General features: G+C 49.0%; 1 pseudogene across 1 annotated transcript in view; it reads left to right on the top strand.

Annotated features, from left to right (window-relative positions):
- Window positions 1–12,198, top strand: part of LOC147095887 (guanine nucleotide-binding protein-like 1) — a 90,308-nt pseudogene extending 78,110 nt beyond the window's left edge. Inside the window, exons 4-9 of the transcript XR_015074834.1 lie at window positions 896–1,083; window positions 1,812–1,990; window positions 3,239–3,413; window positions 3,620–3,747; window positions 9,687–9,696; window positions 10,292–12,198. The product of XR_015074834.1 is annotated as a guanine nucleotide-binding protein-like 1 (transcript). The remainder of the gene's footprint in view (window positions 1–895; window positions 1,084–1,811; window positions 1,991–3,238; window positions 3,414–3,619; window positions 3,748–9,686; window positions 9,697–10,291) is intronic.
- Window positions 12,199–13,103: the final 905 nt, after the last annotated feature.

Here is a 13,103-nt window from a genome sequence, read left to right as displayed (position 1 = left end):
AGATGCAGGAAGGATGTTTCTGATGGCTGGGGAGTCTTGAACCAGGGGTCATAGTCTAAGGATAAGGGGTAAGCCATTTAGGACTGAAATGAGGAGGAATTTCTTCACCCAGAGAGTGGTGAACCTGTGGAATTCTCTGCCACAGAGGGCGGTGGAGGCCAGTTCATGAAGTATATTCAGGAAAGAGTTGGATATATTTCTTGAGGCTAAAGGGATCAAGGGATATGGGGAGAAGGCAGGGACCGGGTACTGAATTTGGATGATCAGCCATGATCTCATTGAATGGCGGAGCAGGCTCGAAGGGCCGAATGGCCTACTCCTGCTCCTATCTTCTATGTATCTATGGTTCGTATCCCTTAATACCCTTGCTGAACAAAAATATATCAATCTCAGTTTAGAAATTTGCAATTGACCCCCAGCCTCACGAGCTTTTTGGGAGAGAGTTCCAGATTTTCACTACCCTTTGTGTGAAGAAGTGCTTCCTGACATCATCCCTAAATGGCCGAGCTCTGATTTGAAGGTTCTGCCCCCTTGGTCTGGAATCTCCCACCAGAGGAAATAGTTTCTCTCTATCTACACTATCGAATCCTTTAATCATCTTAAACACCTCACTTAGATCACCCCTTAATCTTCTATACTCAGGGGAATACAAGCCTAGTCTAAGCAACCTGTCCTCCTAATTTAACCCTTTGAGTCCCGGTATCATTCTGTGTTGCACCCCCTCCAATGTGAACTGATCCTCCCTGAGGCGCGGGGCCCAGAACTGAACGCAGTTACTCCAGGTGGGGTCTGACCAGAACTTTCTATCACTGCAGCAGAACTTCCCCCCTTTGTATTCCAGCCCTCGTCCATTCCTTTCTTCTCGAATCGTCTGACTGCTTTTCTGTCTCTTGCTGGTGGACTTGACCAGTTGGAAGGAGAAGATGGAGCGGGACGCGGCAAACACTCACCACGAGGACCTGACCGACGAGGAGGACGAAGATGATGCTGTCCTGGTGGAGCATCAGACGGATTCTGCCATGGAAATGTGCGCACCGGTGGATGAACTTTACAAGGATGGCCTCCTCACCGTGGGTTGTGTGGGTGAGTTGGCACGACCGGCGCATTTGGCTTTTAACATGCTCGATGCAGTGGGTGGTAACCGCTGGAAAGGAGCAGCTTCCTCCCTTCCCTTTAAAGACCCACATTTTCCTTGCCAAGAAAACAGGGCCATTCATGCAGTACACTTGACCACCACCAGATGGCAATACCGCAGAAACCCTATCGCTCAACTTGTCTAAAGCTTGAAAATGTCAGTGTTCCTGCTTTGTGGCATTTCTTCATCCTCTCTCCTCCTCTTTGCTCTCCATCCTCCTCTTTCCTCACTCCCTCTTTTCTCTCCTCTCTTCTTTTCTCTCGCCTCCTCTTCCCCTCTCCTCCTCTTTCCTCTCTTCCCCACTCCTTCTCTTTCCTCTCCTGCTCCTCTTTCCCCTGACCCTCCATTTTCTCTTTCCCCTCTCCTCCCCCTCTCCCCCTAATCACTCTTCAGGTTTTCCAGAGGTCAGTGGGAGTTCAGTGAGCGGATGCACGAGCATTTCAGGATCTGAAGTCAAAGATGCGGAAAATGTCCCAAACTGGAATTTGAAGAACAGTTTTTTTTCTCTCAATCCTTGAGTTCCAGCTGCCCCATAAGAAGGAAAGAGCTTGGCTTCTTTCACCTCCTCAGGTCGTCCCAAAGCACTTCGCTGACAACAAATGACTTTCCAAGTGTGGTGAATTTGGACAGGGCTCAAAGTCAGGGGGTAAAATGTCTCTTTCCTTGTCTCACTCAGGGTTCCCGAATGTGGGCAAGTCGTCTCTCATCAACGGCCTGGTGGGGAAGAAGGTGGTGAGCGTGTCCCGGACCCCGGGTCACACCAAGTACTTCCAGACCTACTTCCTGACTCCCACCGTCCAGCTCTGCGACTGCCCGGGTCTGATCTTCCCGTCACTCGTGGACCGTCAGCAACAGGTCAGTTAATGGCGCTGTGTGTTTTGTGAAGGTGAAAACACTGCAACAACAACCCGCATAGAGCAAACTTAGGAGAGTTATCAGAGAATCTGACACCGAGTCACATCAGGAGGCATTAGGACAGGTGACTGTTCACAGAGGAATGTTTAAAGGATCGTCTTAAAGGAGGAGAGAGTGAGGGAGAGGTTTAGGGAGGGAATTCCAGAGCTTAGGGCCCAGACAGCTGAAAGCACAGCCACCAATGGTGGGGCAAAGGGAGTGGGGAATGCGCAAGAGGCCAGAATTGGAGGAGCGCAGAGATCTCGGAGGGTTGTAGGGCTGGAGGAGGTTAGAGAGAGGGAGGGACAAGGCCACCGAGGGATTTGGACACAAACTCTGGGAAGTAGTTTCAGGAATAAACACTGTTTGGGGAAACACAGCTGAGCCCGTTGCCGTCCTCCCTTGACCTCCACACGCGTGTGTTTTTCCAATGGGGGTCACTAGATGGCGGTCGGGAGCAGCCAAGCCGGGCTCGTTCTTTTGGTCTCCCCCCCCCCCCGGGGCACTGAGGCTAAATGTAGCTCCCCTAGCGGCACTCTGCCTGGGGTTAACTAACTCAGCACACTCTGGGGATTGAAGCTGGGATCATCTTGGTGTGTGTGGTGTGTGTACCACTTCAGGCTGTGCACCGACTTACTGAACCACTGGGGTAAAAGTGAAGAAAGACTTGCATTTCTATAGCGCCTGTCACAACCTCAAGGTGTCCCAAAGCGCTTCACAGCCAATGAAGTACATTTGATGAGCAGTCACTGTTGTAATGTAGGAAACGTGGCAGCCAATTTACACACAGCAAGCTCCCACAAACAGCAATGAGGTAATGACCAGATAATCTGTTTTACTGATGTGATTGAGGGAATAAATATTGGCCGGGCCACCGGGGATAACTCCCCTGCTCTTCTACAAAATAGTGCCGTGGGATCATTTACATCCACCTGAGGTGGGAGACGGGAACTCATTTTTAACGTCTCATCCAAAAGACGGCACCTCCGACAGTGCAGCGCTCCCTCAGTACTGCATTGAAGTGTCAGCCTCGATTTCTGCTTAAGTCTCTGGAGTGGAACTTGAGCCCACGACCTTTGGTCTCTGAGGCAAGAGTGCTACCCACTGAGCCCCGGCTGACCACTGAATGGGCCGACCATTCACCCTCCACCTCATTGAGTCACTTGGCTCGTTTCTGAAGATTGCAGTTTTGCCTCCCTCTCCCTCTAGATTCTGGCTGGGATTTACCCCATAGCACAGATCCAGGAGCCTTATACCTCCGTCCGTTACCTGGCCACGAGGATTCCCGTGCAGAAGCTGCTGAAGCTCAAGCACCCTAACCTGGAGGAGGACAGGCCCGGGGAGCAGGCCGAGGCCAAGTTCACGGCCTGGGACATCTGCGAAGGTAACTGGACGACGAGATTAGCAGTGGGGGATTGTGGGTTGGGGAAAGAGGAGAAGAGGCTGTTTACTAGTTATTTTTAAAATAATGAATGAGGAGAAAAGCTTTTTTTTGCCCTTGCACCTTCTATTAATAACGAGCTCCAGGCTGGACCTGGGGTGAGAATTGATGTCTTTCTGACATAGCGTCCGTCATTTGTCTCCTTGCAGCCTGGGCAAAGAGGGGCTACAAGACGGCTAAAGCTGCCCGGAATGAGGTGTACCGGGCGGCCAACAGCATCCTTGGACTGACTGTGGACGGGCGCCTGTGTCTGTGCATGCGACCCCCAGGCTACACCGTGACCAGGTAAGGCCTCACAGTGTCGGCGGGAATCTCGAGCGGCAGAGCGGGGCTATAAAAGTCCCAGAGACCAGGTAAGGCCTCAGAGCATTGGCGGGCATTTCAGCGGCAGCAGCGGGGCTATACAAGTCCCAGAGACCAGGTAAGGTCTCAGTGCGTCGGCGGGTGTTTCAGCAGCAGCAGCGGGGCTATACAAGTCCCAGAGACCAGGTAAGGTCTCAGTGCGTCGGCGGGTGTTTCAGCAGCAGCAGCGGGGCTGTACAAGTCCCAGAGACCAGGTAAGGTCTCAGTGCGTCGGCGGGTGTTTCAGCGGCAGCAGCGGGGCTATACAAGTCCCAGAGACCAGGTAAGGTCTCAGTGCGTCGGCGGGTGTTTCAGCGGCAGCAGTGGGGCTATACAAGTCCCAGAGACCAGGTAAGGCCTCAGTGCATCGGTGGGTGTTTCAGCGGCAGCAGCGGGGCTATACAAGCCCCAGAGACCAGGTAAGGTCTCAGTGTGTCGGCGGGTGTTTCAGCGGCAGCAGCGGGGCTATACAAATCCCAGAGACCAGGTAAGGCCTCAGTGCGTCGGCGGGTGTTTCAGCGGCAGCAGCGGGGCTATACAAGTCCCAGAGACCAGGTAAGGTCTCAGTGCGTCAGCGGGTGTTTCAGCAGCAGCAGCGGGGCTATACAAGTCCCAGAGACCAGGTAAGGTCTCAGTGCGTCAGCGGGTGTTTCAGCGGCAGCAGCGGGGCTATACAAGTCCCAGAGACCAGGTAAGGTCTCAGTGCGTCGGCGGGTGTTTCAGCGGCAGCAGCGGGGCTATACAAGTCCCAGAGACCAGGTAAGGCCTCACTGCGTCGGCGGGTGTTTCAGCAGCAGCAGCGGGGCTATACAAGTCCCAGAGACCAGGTAAGGTCTCAGTGCGTCGGCGGGTGTTTCAGCAGCAGCAGCGGGGCTATACAAGTCCCAGAGACCAGGTAAGGTCTCAGTGCGTCGGCGGGTGTTTCAGCAGCAGCAGCGGGGCTATACAAGTCCCAGAGACCAGGTAAGGTCTCAGTGCGTCGGCGGGTGTTTCAGCGGCAGCAGCGGGGCTATACAAGTCCCAGAGACCAGGTAAGGCCTCAGTGCATCGGCGGGTGTTTCAGCGGCAGCAGCGGGGCTATACAAGTCCCAGAGACCAGGTAAGGCCTCAGTGCGTCGGCGGGTGTTTCAGCGGCAGCAGCGGGGCTATACAAGTCCCAGAGACCAGGTAAGGTCTCAGTGCGTCGGCGGGTGTTTCAGCGGCAGCAGCGGGGCTATACAAGTCCCAGAGACCAGGTAAGGTCTCAGTGCATCGGCGGGTGTTTCAGCGGCAGCAGTGGGGCTATACAAGTCCCAGAGACCAGGTAAGGCCTCAGTGCGTCGGCGGGTGTTTCAGCAGCAGCAGTGGGGCTATACAAGTCCCAGAGACCAGGTAAGGTTTACCAGTCTCCAGTCTGGGAACTCAGAGGGAAGGAGAGAGGTAAAAAGTAATCCAAGTGTGACGTCACCCGAAAGCGGGTAAGTGATTGGTTGGTAAGTATTTCTCCCTTTTTAAGCTTAAATCTCTTTGATTTATAGTTTCTAAGGTGTGATATTCACCATCTAGAATCGGGGCAGAGTGTATTTAAGAATAATATTAATAAATTTAATTAATTACATAGAATGGGAGATCAGGTGATGTGTTACTGCTGCAATATGTGGGAGCTGGTGGACACCATTGATGCTCACGGTGATCACATTTGCAGTGAGTGTTGGCTGCTCGAGGAACTCCGGCTCCATGTTGAAGAGCTGGAGTCTGAGCTTCAAACACTGAGACACATCAGGGAGGGGGAGAGTTACCTGGACTCTGTGTATCACGAGGTATTCACACCAATTAGATTAATTAATTCAGATGTAGTCCATGGCCAGGGTCAGGATGGGGTGACTAGAAGTGAGGCAGGTACAGGGATCCAGGAGGTAGTGTTGGAGGAGCCGCAGCCCTTGCACTTGTCCAACAGGTTCGAGGCTCTTACTCCCTGTGAGGATGGGAACAGGGACTGCGGGGAGGATGAGCAACCTGGCCACAGCACCATGGAGCGGGGGGCCATTCAAGTGGGGGGAGTTAAAAGAAATGTTGTAGTGGTAGGGGATAGTATCGTTAGGGGGATAGATAGAGTTCTTTGCAGCCGAGAGCGAGAGTCCCGAAGGCTGTGTTGCCTGCCCGGTGCCAGGGTTAAGGACATCTCCTCTGGACTGGAGAGAAACTTGGAGGGGGAGGATCCAGTTGTCGTGGTCCGTGTTGGTACCAACGACATAGATAGGACAAGGAAGGAGGTTCTGCTGAGGGAGTTTGAGCAGCTAGGGGTCAAATTAAAAAGCAGAACCACAAGGGTAATAATCTCTGGATTATTACCTGAGCCACAAGCGAATTTGGCTAGGACAAATAAAATTAGAGAGTTAAATGCGTGGCTCAAAGACTGGTGTGGGAGAAATGGGTTTTGCTTCCTGGGACACTGGCACCAGTACTGGAGCAGGAGGGAGCTGTTCCGTTGGGACGGGCTTCACTTGGCCAGTGCTGGGACTAGAGTCCTGGCGGATCATATAACTAGGGCTGTAGAGAGGGCTTTAAACTAACTAGTGGGGGGGAGGTTCCTAGAGAGCAAATAATAAAAATGACAACAGAGAAGGTCATAGACTTAGGTAGCAGTGGGGAAATTAAAAACCAGAGTGTGTCAGGAAGGGGCAGAAGGTATGGAGTAAAAGGTAAAGTAATAAAAAGGGCAAAAGCAGGAACTAAGTGTCACAAAACATCTTTGAAAGTTCTCTATCTGAATGCACGTAGCATTCGTAACAAAATAGACGAGTTAATGGCACAAATAACTACATATGGGTATGATCTTGTGGCCATTACAGAAACATGGCTGCAGGGTGACAATGCCTGGGAATTAAACATACCAGGTTATTTAACGATCAGGAAGGACAGGCAGGCAGGCAGGAAGGAAGGGGAGGTGGGGTGGCTATGTTAATAAAGGAAGGAATCACTGTAATACAGAGAAATGATATTGGGTCAAAAGATCAGGATAATGAAACAGTTTGGGTGGAGGTAAGGAATAATAAGGGGAAAAAACACTAGTGGGCGTAGTCTATAGGCCTCCGAACAGTGGCAACTCTGTTGGACGGAGAATCAATCAGGAAATAGTTGAGGCTTGTAATAAGGGACCATCTATAATTATGGGGGATTTCAACTATCATATTAATTGGACAAATCAAATTGGGCAGGGCTGCCTTGAGGATGTGTTCATTGAGTGTATTAGGGATGGGTTTCTTGAGCAGTATGTAACTGAACCGACCAGGGGGCAAGCAACCTTAGATCTGGTCCTGTGTAATGAGACAGGATTAATTAAAAATGTCCTAGTAAAGGATCCCCTTGGAATGAGTGACCATAACATGGTTGAATTCCATATTCAATTAGAGGGTGAAAAGGTTGGATCTCAAACAAGCGTGCTAAGCTTGAATAAAGGAGACTATGAAGGTATGAGAGCGGAATTGAGTAGAGTGGATTGGGAAACTAGATTAAAGGGTAAGACAATACATGATCAGTGGTGTACATTTAAGGAGTTATTTTACAACTTCCAAAAAAAAATATTCCACTAAGAAGAAAAGGGTGAAAAAGAAAAGACAGCCATCCGTGGCTAAGTAAAGAAATTAAGGATAGTATTTGACTAAAAACAAGGGCCAAATCTAGTGGGAGGATAGAGGATTGGGAAAACTTTAAAAGACAGCAAAAAATAACAAAAAGATTGATTAAGAAAGGGAAGATAGATTATGAAAGTAAATTAGCAAAAAATATAAAAACAGATAGTAAGAGTTTTTATAGTTATATAAAAAGAAAAAGGGTGGCTAAAGTAAATGTTGGTCCCTTAGAGGATGAGACCGGGAAATTAATGGTGGGAAATATGGAGATGGCAAAACACTGAATGAATATTTTATATCAGTCTTTACAGTAGAAGACACTAAGAATATCCCAACACTGGATAAACAGGGGGCTAAAGGGGGGGAGGAGCTAAACACGATCAAAATCACTAAGGAAGTGGTACTCGGTAAAATAATGGGACTCAAGGCGGATAAATCACCTGGACCTGATGGCTTACATCCTAGGGTCTTGAGGGAAGTGGCGGTAGGGATTGTGGATGCATTGGTAATAATTTTCCAAAACTCCCTGGACTCGGCAAAGGTCCCGGCAGACTGGAAAACTGCTAATGTAACACCCTTATTTAAAAAGGGCAGTAGACAGGAGGCTGGAAACTATAGACCGGTTAGCCTAACATCTGTGGTTGGTAAAATTTTGGAGTCCATTATTAAGGAGACAGTAACAGGACATTTGGATAATCATAATTTAATAGGACAAAGTCAGCATGGTTTTATGAAGGGGAAGTCATGTTTGACAAATTTGCTGGAGTTCTTTGAGGAAGTAACATATAGGGTGGATAAAGGGGAACCAGTGGACGTAGTGTATTTAGACTTCCAAAAGGCATTTGACAAGGTGCCACACAAAAGATTATTGCTTAAGATAAAAAATCACGGGATTGGGGGTAATATTCTGGCATGGATAGAGGATTGGCTATCTAACAGAAGGCAGAGAGTTGGGATAAATGGTTCATTCTCAGACTGGCAATCAGTAACTAGTGGTGTTCCGCAGGGGTCAGTGCTGGGTCCCCAACTCTTTACAATCTATATTAACGATTTGGAGGAGGGGACCAAGTGTAACATATCAAAGTTTGCAGATGATACTAAGATGGGAGGGAAAGTAGTGAGTGAGGAGGACATAAGAAACCTGCAAGGGGACATAGACAGGCTAAGCAAGTGGGCAGAGATTTGGCAGATGGAATACAATACTGCAAAGTGTGAGGTTATGCACTTTGGCAGGAAAAATCGTAGAGCAAGTTATTATCTTAATGGCAAGAAACTGGAAAGTACTGAAGTACAAAGGGATCTGGGGGTCCTGGTGCACGAAACTCAAAGGTTACTATGCAGGTGCAGCAAGTGATTAAGAAGGCCAATGGAATGTTGGCTTTCATTGCTAGGGGGATTGAATATAAAAATAGGGAGGTATTGCTTCAGTTGTACAAGGTATTGGTGAGACCGCACCTGGAATACTGCGTACAGTTTTGGTGTCCATACTTAAGAAAGGACATACTTGCTCTCGAGTCAGTATAAAGAAGGTTCACTCGGTTAATCCCGGGGATGAGGGGGTGGACATATGAGGAGAGGTTGAGTAGATTGGGACTCTACTCATTGGAGTTCAGAAGAATGAGAGGCGATCTTATTGAAACATATAAGATTGTGAAGGGGTTGGATCGGGTGGATGCGGGGAGGATGTTCCCAATGATGGGTGAAACTAGAACTAGGGGGCATAGTCTTAGAATAAGGGGCTGCTCTTTCAAAACTGAGATGAGGAGGAACTACTTCACTCAGAGGATGGTAGGTCCATGGAATATGCTGCCCCAAAAAGCTGTAGAAGCTACACCATTACATAAATTTAAAACAGAAATAGACAGTTTCCTAGAAGTAAAGGGAATTAAGGGTTACGGGGAGCGGGCAGGAATTTGGACATGAGTCTAGGTTCGGATCGGTCATGGCCCTGTGGGTAGCGGAGCGAGCCCAGGGGCCATGTAGCCTGATCCTGCTCCTATTTTGTGTGTCTAATTCTGTTAGATTCATGAGATGGTTCTGTGATAGTAGATTGGCGGTTAGGATCAGATCAACCATGATCTTATTGAATGGTGGAGCAGGCTCGAGGGACCGATTGGCCTACTCCTGCTCCTATTTCTTATGTTCTTATGTGAGGGCTCGCTCGACTTGTGCACCAAGTGTCAGTGGGAGCGGCTGTGGGGAGTCGAGCAGAGTTGAGCCTGGGACATGAATCCCCACTAGAGAGCGCTGCAATCACTGGCAGGTAGAAAAAGGCAAACTTCTCGCCACCCAGATCGCGAGATCTCTGCGGGCAGCTTTGTTCGGGGCCAACGGCGAACTTCACAGTCCTCAAGAGGCGGTGTAACCGGGGCACTGCACAGTGCGAGGATTCACTCTCTGACCGCTTTACCGTTTTGGCTGCATTGTTTAACATTTGGCTTGCTTTGCTGATGAGCTGCTCTGCAGTGGTTGGACCTGATTTGAGCGGTTAAAATATAGATGCAAGTGTTGGCCATTGGACCTGCTGTGCCTTTTTCTCAGTCATAGTATCTTCCTGCACAGGAGGGTGTTCGGCCCATCGTGCCAGTGCTGTCTCTTTGAAAGAACAATCCAATTAGTCCCACTCCCCTGCTCTTTTGCCACAGTCCTGCAAAATCTTTCCTTTTCAAGTATTTATCCAATTCCTTTTTGAAAGGTGCTAATTATAAAGGGTTTTGATGGAGTAGTTGGGAGAACAGTTGCCACTGACAGGAGGATCAGTGACCCTCCCAGAGGAGAGAGCGCACAATTCACGATAAATGATTGTTGTTGGGAGAGAAAGCGAAGAGGATGAATTAACTTCAGTTCTCTCTCTCTCTCTGTTCTTAGCGGACTGGCAGCAACACGTCGAGACGCTGGAGATCGCGGCTCTTCAGGAGGCGCACAGGCAGCAGAGCAAGCAGAGCTCCGAGGACGAGATCTCCAGCTCCGATCAGGAGGACGAGGAGAAAGACCAGGACGCTGATGAAGAGGAGGAGGAGGAGGAGGACGGGGATGGGGACGCGAGAGAGGAGCAGTCGGCGCCGGCGAGCAAAGGGCACAAGGGAGCCTTCCTCAGCAAGAACAAGTTCGCCCTGCTCCAGGAGGACGAGTGCTAACCTCCTGCTGGTCCGGACCGCGCGGTGCCGGGACTGTGGGACCGGGGACCTTTATAAAAATGATGCATGTGCATCTTCCCACAGCAGCGTCACCCCTGCTGTGTATCACTTCATTCCGGAGTGCATTGAGGAGACCCATGCCAAACCTTACCGTGAAAGTATTGCTCGATTTCAATTAAGCTTTATTTACCTTAGCCATTGCAGCGAGAGGCTCGCCATTCGCCATCTCTGGTTACCGGGCTCTGCAGACACAGGTAGGGGAAGGGCTGGGTGTGAGTGAGTGAGTTTATCATCAACCTTTGCTCTCTCTCTGGTTACCAGGCTCTGCAGACACAGGTAGGGGAAGGGCCGGGTGTGAGTGAGTGAATTTATCATCAACCTTTGCTCTCTCTCTGGTTACCAGGCACTGCAGACACAGGTAGGGGAAGGGCCGGGTGTGAGTGAGTGACTTTATCATCAGCCTTTGCTCGCTTTGAGTTTACTGAGGAAAACGATTGCTATTTTTTGTTTAAATGCTTGTGATCTTATTGGGCCAGGCAGCCGGGAGGAGTTACTGAGCCCGATCGTGTGATGGAGCTGGATTTACATCAGTACAGATACAGTCAATAATGCAGGGTGCTGGGGGAGGGGTTACTGAGTGACAGTGTGAGGGAGCTGGATTAACATCAGTACAGATGCAGTCAATAACGCAGGGTGCTGGGGAGGAGGTGTTACTGAGTGACAGTGAGGGAGCTGGTTTAACATCAGTGCAGATACAGTTTAGATCAAAGTTTAATTTGAAGATAATGGGGAGAATTTTCCTTGACTCTGAGCCACTGACGGGGCTTCACAGCAATGACAGCTTTAGATGCAGGTTTACTGCCTGCCAATTTTCATCCATTTAAAATAGAAAATTGTGAACAATGCATCTGTAAGGTTCCACTGGACCACCTGTTGTGTGTGAAGTCCCATTGGTGGGGCAGGGCCACACCGGAATATTGGATCTGAGGCGATGGAACATCAGAGCATAAGAAATAGGAGCAGGAGTAGGCCATTCGGCCCCTCCAGCCTGCCCCTCCAATAAGACCATAGCTGATCTTCCATCTCAACTCCACTTTCCTGCACTATTCCCATATCCCTTGATCCACTCAATATCCAAGAATCTATCGATCTCTGTCTTGAATATACTCAACGACTGAGCCCCCACAGCCCTCTGGGTAGAGAATTCCAAAACTTCACCACCCTCTGAGTGAAGACATTTCTCCTCATCTCAGTCCTAAATGCCCGAACCCTTATTCTGAGATTGTGACCCCTGGTTCTAGACTCCCCAGCCAGGGGAAACATTCTGCATTTACCCTGTCAAGCCCTGTATGAATTTTGTATGTTTCAATGAGATCTCCTCTCATTCTTCTAAAATCTGGTGAATATAGGCCTAGTCTACTCAATCTCTCCTCATAGGACAATCCCCCCATCCCAGGAATCGGTCTGGTGAACTTTCGTTGCCCTCCCTCTATGTCACGTATATCCTTCCTTGGGTAAGGAAACCAAAACTGTACACAATACCCCAGGTGTGGTCTCACCAGAGCACTATATAATTGCAGTAAGACGTCTTTTCTCTTATACTCAAATCCTCTTGTAATAAAGCCCAACATTCCATTTGCTTTCCTAATTGCTTACTGTACCTGCATGTTAACTTTCAGTGATTCATGTACAAGGACACCCAGGTCTCTCTCAACACCAACATTTCACAATCACTCCCCATTTAAAAAAAAAAAATGCTTTTTTATTTTACCTACCAAAGTGGATAACTTCACATTTCTCCACATTATATTCCATTTGCCATGTCCTTTACTTAACTCACTCACTTAGCCTGTCTATATCCCCTTGAGCCTCTGCATCCTCCTCACAACTTACATTCCCACCCAGCTTTGTATCATCAGCAAACTTGGATATATTACATTTGGTCCCCTCATTCAAATCATTGATCTAGATTTGTGAATAGCTGTGGCCCAAGCACTGATCCCTGTGGTATCCCACTAGTTACAGCCTGCCAACCCGAAAATGACCCGTTTATTCCTACTGACTTTTCTTTCTGTTAACCAACCCTCAATCCATGCGAGTATATTTCCTCCAATCCCAAGAGCCCTAATTTTGTTTAATAACCTCTTGTGTGGCACCTTACCGAATGCCTTCTGAAAATCCAAATTCACCACATCCACTGGTTTTCGCTTATCTATTTTGCTGGGAAACATCACAACCAAGCCAAATCCTATTCTTACCCAGTGTCACCGCCAGATGTTTCCTTGGGTTCAGTGTCACTGACCACTTCTTTTAAGCAGATTTCACATAACCTAGGTGTCAGCCGTGACTCAATGGAGAGCACACTTGCCTTTGAGTTCGAAGGTTCAAGACATAGTGGTTATGTTACTGGGCGAGTAATCCGGAGGCCTAAACTTATGATCCAGAGACATGAGTGCAAATCCCACCACGGCAGCTGGGGAGTTGAAATTCACTAATGGTGACCTTGAAACTATCGGATTGTCGGAAGAGTCCCATAACATGAT

This window comes from Somniosus microcephalus, unplaced genomic scaffold, assembly GCF_052327205.1.
Source record: "Somniosus microcephalus isolate GS21.2 unplaced genomic scaffold, FLI_Smic_1.0 unresolved_chr1, whole genome shotgun sequence".
In the NCBI taxonomy this organism is placed as follows: Eukaryota; Metazoa; Chordata; class Chondrichthyes; order Squaliformes; family Somniosidae; genus Somniosus; species Somniosus microcephalus.
Note: the sequence above shows the minus strand (reverse complement) of the source record. Positions and strands in the feature narration are given on the sequence as shown.